The 7067-nt window shown below is 32.9% G+C and overlaps 1 long non-coding RNA gene across 1 annotated transcript; it reads left to right on the top strand.

The window, feature by feature from the left end:
• Positions 1-556: 556 nt before the first annotated feature.
• On the top strand, positions 557-3060 carry LOC143051674 (uncharacterized). The gene is made up of 3 exons (XR_012970873.1): positions 557-654; positions 1762-1851; positions 2824-3060. It is a non-coding gene; the product is annotated as an uncharacterized LOC143051674 (long non-coding RNA).
• Positions 3061-7067: the final 4007 nt, after the last annotated feature.

The following is a 7067-nucleotide window of genomic DNA, read 5'->3' as shown; positions in this document are numbered from 1 at the left end:
TTCAGCAAACCCTAGTTCTGCTGATGTTAAACTATTATACACTATTGTATTTTCCTCACAAGGTGTTTAATTGCCTGTAAATTTGCTTTCAAGTTTGAAAGATTCTTCTTTAAAAGCTAAGTTAACAGAAACAAATTAAAAATCTAAAAGAAAAATTAGATTCAGGCTTATGGACTAAAACGTTTATCACGAAGGCTGAGAGAGCTCTCATTTACAGCTCAGTTGAAAAAAAAACGCGCCGATGTACACATCTTGGTCCTGTGTTCGAGTCCTTGAGGGGATCATGTGATCATTTAATAAAAATCTTACTCTCTGGTTACAGAGTTTAGATATAAAATCAGGCCTCTTTTAATGTTATATAAAACTATCCTTGTTTTCGTATGAAAATAAAAGCATGGCAGAAACAAAAAAATAACATTATATTAGGAAAAAAAAGTACCACTTGAGCATGCGCATGTACAGTATCAATTTGCTAGTTTCCATTTACTTTTGACCATCCACAAGAATAATGGTAATTCGATGTTCAGTATTACAGTACTTTGATTTTCTATTTCAGTATGCAGACAAGGCTGGATCAGTAAAGGTTCTGGTAGACTTAAGTACTGTTACTACATTTCTGCCTTTGGCGATGTCAAATCACAAACTAAAGCCACGGTATGCATGTCAGTGATTTGATATGTGAATAATTATATTTTGGATGTAACATGTCTTCTGATTGGCTGATATTTTCTTGTATATCAGCGAATATATTATTATTAATGTGTCATGTGACCGTGAAGTCATCACATGTTTTCATGATTTACTCCTTATAAATGGAGTTCAGAATTAGATTAAAAGGAATCGAAGTAAACCTTATGACAATGACTTCTATTTTCCATTCAATTTGATCCAATACATTTAATTTATTATTACAAAAATAAGTTTTATAAGATGTTCTTTCCAGAACGTCATTTGCTCATATATAACAAAATATAGCTATTTGCAGTAACTGCTATGAAATTTAGGTGAATTCCCCGTTTCCATTCGCAACTGATCGTTACATAATCTATAACGGATCGTGGGTGATTTTTTTTACTGTTCGTTCATCAAAAAGTAAAAACACAAAAATACCGAACTCCGAGGAAAATTCAAAAAGGAAAATCAAAAATCAAAAGGCAAAATCAAAAGTCCAAACACATCAAACGAATGGGTAACAACTGTCATATTCCTGACTTGGTACAGGCATTTTCTAATGTAGAAAATGGTGGATTGAACCTGGTTTTATAGCTAGCTAAACCTCTCACTTATATGACAGTCGCATCAAATTCCATTAAATTGTCAACGATGCATGAACAAAACAAACATACTCAAAGAGTAAAAATGTCAAAAATAGGGGTACAACAGTCAATATTTTGTTATCATCTTAATATCTCTACATAAACAACAAATGCAACAAAGAAGCACAATCAGGCATACATTAATTTAACATTATCATTTAGACCGTCAGTGGTTGAATTTTCATTATGTGATGTTCATCCAAACAGACACAGAAAGCATAGAGCATACACGATCTTTTAAAAGATGGTTATAACAATACAACACAAGCTCTGTAAAGCTTTTATCCATCATGTTGGTGTAAACTTTTTGAAAATATTACCCAGAATGCATAAGATTCTGAAAGGATATTGCTTAGTTCATAGTTTATGCGAAGTTGCAATATGAGTTTGATCATTTTAAATTTTTAAATTTTTACCGAATTTGAGCATAATATTTATATTGTAGGCAGCGTGTACACAAATGAACGGGATCCTGTTTTTTCCAAGTGATTCTTATGAATCTAGGGAGTTTAAAAGATATGTGAAAGGCAATCAGGTACGTACAACAATACATAAATAACACATAGCTGAGAGGGCGATAGAGCAGATTGTTTCTCCGAGAAAACAGTGTCAACCGGGGCGAAACCAAGGTTGACAATACTTTTCGAGGGGTACCAATCTGCTCTATCACCCTCTCCGCTATGTGTTATTCTATTTATTATACTGAATGTCCTAGCATTATTGTATTATTGCACATATTAATTGTATTTTAAGATTCCTTTCCATGACGTTACTTACATATCAAAGTTACAGGTATTATGAAAAGCGGCAAAAGTAAAGCAATATGTGTTTTTTTTTATTTTGACAGTCAAATAATAAATTCTGTAAAAAAACGTAGAACTTGAGCTTTGTATTTAATTACTTGATGTAAATTGGATTTATTTTCCTTTAAATTATTGCTTGTTGATTGATCTAGACGAGAGGTAACATTAAAAAAAAATTGTCACTCTCTCAGCCATGCGATAGAGTATTTAAAACCCTCGATTGGACAATCAAAATATGGTATTTTAACGTGAAGTATAATAAAACAAACTGTCGTAGATGAGGCCCTCATTGATTTGTTTTTTTCCCAAGTGATTATGCAATATCAGTTGGGAATCTAGAGAGTTTAAAAGATATGTAAATAGCAATCCGGTACGTTTAACAAAACAGACTGTCGTGGATGCGGCCCCTAATGGGTATCCCTTTAAACAGCAAGTTTAATGGGCCCCTAAAATTACAAGACTACTGCAAAACCATTCAAACGGGAAACCAACGGTCTAATCATATAAAACACGAGAAATGAGAAAAACACTTATGAACCACATCAATAAACAATAACTACTGAACATCAGGTTCCACACTTAGGACAGGTGCAAATATATTTGCAGCGGGTTTAAACGTTTAAATAGGTACCAACCTTCACCCTTACCTGAAACAATAATGTAACATCACAACATAGATGATGCATATATTTCTTCAATTACAGATATCTACTTCTTTTTACTGGACATCTGGACATAAAGACAACTACCAATGGACTTGGGGTGTTGACCCATTTAAGTACCCATTTCAGGCCCCTAATTGGGCCGAAGGGCAACCTGATGGGGCTCTTAAAGGAGAATGCATAGCAATCAAAACACAAAGTGCAATGATGGATGACCAGCCATGTGGAAATAAATACAATTATATCTGCAAATCAAGAACATAGGCTTAGGGATTCAAACTAAGTTAGAAGAATACAATGTACTTTTGATTATCTGTAAGTCATGAACATACATATTTGTAGACTTAGGGATTAAACTATGTCATTTCAATGTATAGAATATAATGGACATTTGATTGGAAATAAATTCAACTATATCTGCAAATCACGAACAAAGACTTACGGATTCATACTCAGTTTTGAGAATACAATGTATTTTTGATTATCTGAAAGTCACGAACATTCATGTTTGTAGGCATACAGATTCAAACGATGTCATTACAATGTATAGAATATAATGGACATTTAATTAGAAATAATAAATATTATTGTAGTCTTATTTCATTATATTATTAACTCAGATATGGTCACACAAAAAGTGTATGTGCTAATGTAGATTCATTGCATGCCTCCATCTTAGACTCTTCAATCACAGTTCACAATCGGTCTAGGTATTTGGATTAAATGGTTCTATTGTACGGACAAATATTTGTCTTTTCAAGATATTTTTAAAAGTCAAATATCATCAATCCCTGTCCATCGACTGATCCAAAACCAATACAACTTTTCTATTGTTAATATATTCTCGGTTCTTGGGGTGAACACAAAATTTTCAAAAAAATCTACAGGCCTGCAAGACGACTTAATTTGCTTAAAATTGGTATGGACGAATACTGTTACATGTAATGCAGGGCAAGCGGAAGCTGATTTGTCACATACATATGTTTTAATGGCATATTTGTCCAATTTCTGTATTGTACCTTCGATATTCGTTCACTTAGATACATAAAATTAACTGAAACTCGAAAATCAATACATTTTATAAAAAATCAACATGCGCTTGCCCTGCATTCCATGTAATAGTATTCGTTCATACCAATTTTAAACAAATTAAGTCGTCTCCAGATTTTTTTGAAAATTTATTGTTTACCCCAAGAACCGGTTTGGCCACAACATAACAATTTCAAGTTTATTTACAATTTATACAGTGTGTATATGTAAAGTATGTTTAAATGAACATATGTTCTCATAGTTTATGACTTTTTTCCTTATAGGTGGAAAAATACAGGCAAAGTTTAGATGTTTATGAAGTGTCCTATATTTTGACTTTTGAGAATATAAAGTTTTGTTCGACGTCACGTTTGATAGTTTCTACTAATCAAATGTTGATTTTGATTATCTGTTAATACACATGACGCCATCAATTTACGTGAACGTTTTAGAAATATGCGGTCGATATTCTGCAATATACGGCTCCTTGGAAAATGTTATCATGTAGGTTAAAGAAAGGCATAATACGACTTTATGTAGTAAAAAAGTTTGTAAGTTTCAAATTATTACCTTTGTCTATATTTAGGCTTCTTCCTAAATTGTTAGATTATTTGAAGGTTAAATGGAATAAATTATTTATTTATCGTTTCTTTAGACTAAAGTCACTTTGACAGTATGTGTACTTTAAAAAAATCATAACTGAAAGGTTTATTGATTGAGTAAAGTTAAGTGGCTCTTTTTTCCCTTAATTGTATGCTCGGTAAAAATAAACTGAGCATGTTAGCACCCAAATTAAGAGTGTAAAATTAGTAGAAAATAAAAACGCTTCTCGTTCCAATCCCTCCCCCACCCCAACTCCAAATCTATTTTATAAACTGTATCATCAATTTCTTAAGACATGTCCATCCCAACGAAGTCTTGTTGCTCTGCAGTTAATCCAACATTTTTTAACACAAACTTAAATATGGCCCTCATTAATTCCATCTTAAATATCTTCTTTATCGGAATATATTCTCAAAACGTCATAATAAATTCCACTGATTTTAATCCAAATCAAATCTCGTGTCTTACACGATATTCTTCAATACATTTCTTTTTTTGTGCAGAAATTACCAAAAATCGTTATTATCTTTTCTGACTTTAAAACACTGTTATAAGTTTTATATTTATCACAAAAAAGGTTATATAAAAACAAGGAATAAAAACCTTTCTTTTTCATATTTTGAAACTACGATGTTTGTACAAAGTTGTTAATTAATAAACTTTGTCGTACTATAAATAAATAATAAATTAATAAATATATATTTTATTTGAATGTCACACATTGATTGATACAGTACATATATACAAGTAAATTAAGTAACGTACTTCCAGGCAGATGGCGGGTTCGGGGGTAGTGGATATTAGGTCGTCCACCTTTGGATTGGACAACGTATCGTGTTTTATCATAAAATCGTCAAACTTGTCTATAGTCTCATCACACTCGGTGTTGTTTTTATTTTATTATTTTATAGAATTACACCTCTTTCAAAATCCAGGACCCACCCCTAAAGCTAGGAATACATTTAAAGTGCAGTATATCTGAGGTAGTTAATGCACACCTTAGCTGTGAATTATTCAGATTATAGCACAGAAAGAACAAAACGAATTGACCTATGTCATGTTTTAACTCCAAATATTTAACATCACTTGTGATTTATTTAAATTTATATCCCTTTATAGCACAATTAATATATATTATATAACTCGTCTAAACATCAACCTAACAATGTTAGATCTGTAAATTTGCTTCGCAAATTTTTGGTTCTTCCCTCGCCGGGATTCGAACCCATGCTACTGTGATATCGTGACACCAAATCGCCTGCACTGCAGCCGTCCCGCTAGACCACACGACCACCTGGGCTCTCTAAAAAAAGAGCTTTCGGTGGCCATATGTTACCTTTCCACGTCAGTTTTAATCTAGCGGCGTACTACAGCACATGATATATAAGGCATGAAGATGTTATTGTTACAGATCAGCTAAATTATCTATAGTAAAGGATCCTACAAATTAATGTAAGATACAGTCACAGAAAATAATTATATTCATAAGTATGTCTGAGTCAGTGACAACCCTACAACAGATGTATCCATCGGATCGCCATCAATGATGGTGATACATGGCTGTGTACATAATGTATATACAACTCGTCTAAACATCAACCTAACAATGTTAGATCTGTAAATTTGCTTTCGCAAATTTTTGGTTCTTCCCTCGCCGGGATTCGAACCCATGCTACTGTGATATCGTGACAACAAATCGCCTGCACTGCAGCCGTCCCGCTAGACCACACGACCACCTGGGCTCTCAAAAAAGAGCTTTCGGTGGGCATGTGTTACCTTTCCACGTCAGTATTAATCTAGCGGCGTACTACAGTACATGATATATAAGGCATGAAGATGTTATTGTTACAGATCAGCTAAATTATCTATAGTAAAGGATCCTACAAATTAATGTAAGATACAGTCACAGAAAATAATTATATATATATATATATATGTTGTATGATGTGTTTAGAAGGGATGGGTTTGTTTCTTAAAACTGACTTTTTGTTGAAAAATAATAACAAACAATTTTGTTTTTTTGCAATAACATACGAGATCAAGAAAATTATGGAATAATTTTTAATTATCAAAGAAATGAGGATGATGGATGTCTCAGAGGATTTTACTCATTTAGGCAACACTGATTTTATTTCCTGGGGAGGGGGGGGAGGAATATTTTTGCGAAAGTATCTTTTGTTTCCACCTCTTGTTTGCTTAGTTTATCTCCATTTCGTTTAACAACTATTTTCTGCAATTCGCCCTTTAATGTGGTCTTGTTGAACAAGGGACCGAACATTTGAACTGCCAATTTGAAGAGGGTCTACTGGAAAAGGTCAAACATTGACCCTGAAAAAGTCACACTAGTACCCTTAAAAAAGTGCGTAACGTGTAAAAAAGAATGGCACTATTTATACAAGCGTCAATGAAATTTTCGTGTCCCATTGTTCACCCTCTGACAAGAAATAATTGCATTTATATACACCCGCGTTGTCAATCGGTCGCAACTTTTACTCTTTTGATGCCTTTTAGTTCTTGAAGATGAAAGTCAAGGTATTCGTTTTTTATGTTGTATTAAGTCACCATTTTGAATATTCAGAAACCTAGAATAAGATTTTACAGTCATACTCGAAAATCAGACATGAAAATCAAATTCCATCTTTTTCGTTATACAG

The sequence above is a fragment of the Mytilus galloprovincialis genome, chromosome 11 (genome assembly GCF_965363235.1).
Source record: "Mytilus galloprovincialis chromosome 11, xbMytGall1.hap1.1, whole genome shotgun sequence".
Lineage (NCBI taxonomy): Eukaryota > Metazoa > Mollusca > Bivalvia > Mytilida > Mytilidae > Mytilus > Mytilus galloprovincialis.
Note: the sequence above shows the minus strand (reverse complement) of the source record. Positions and strands in the feature narration are given on the sequence as shown.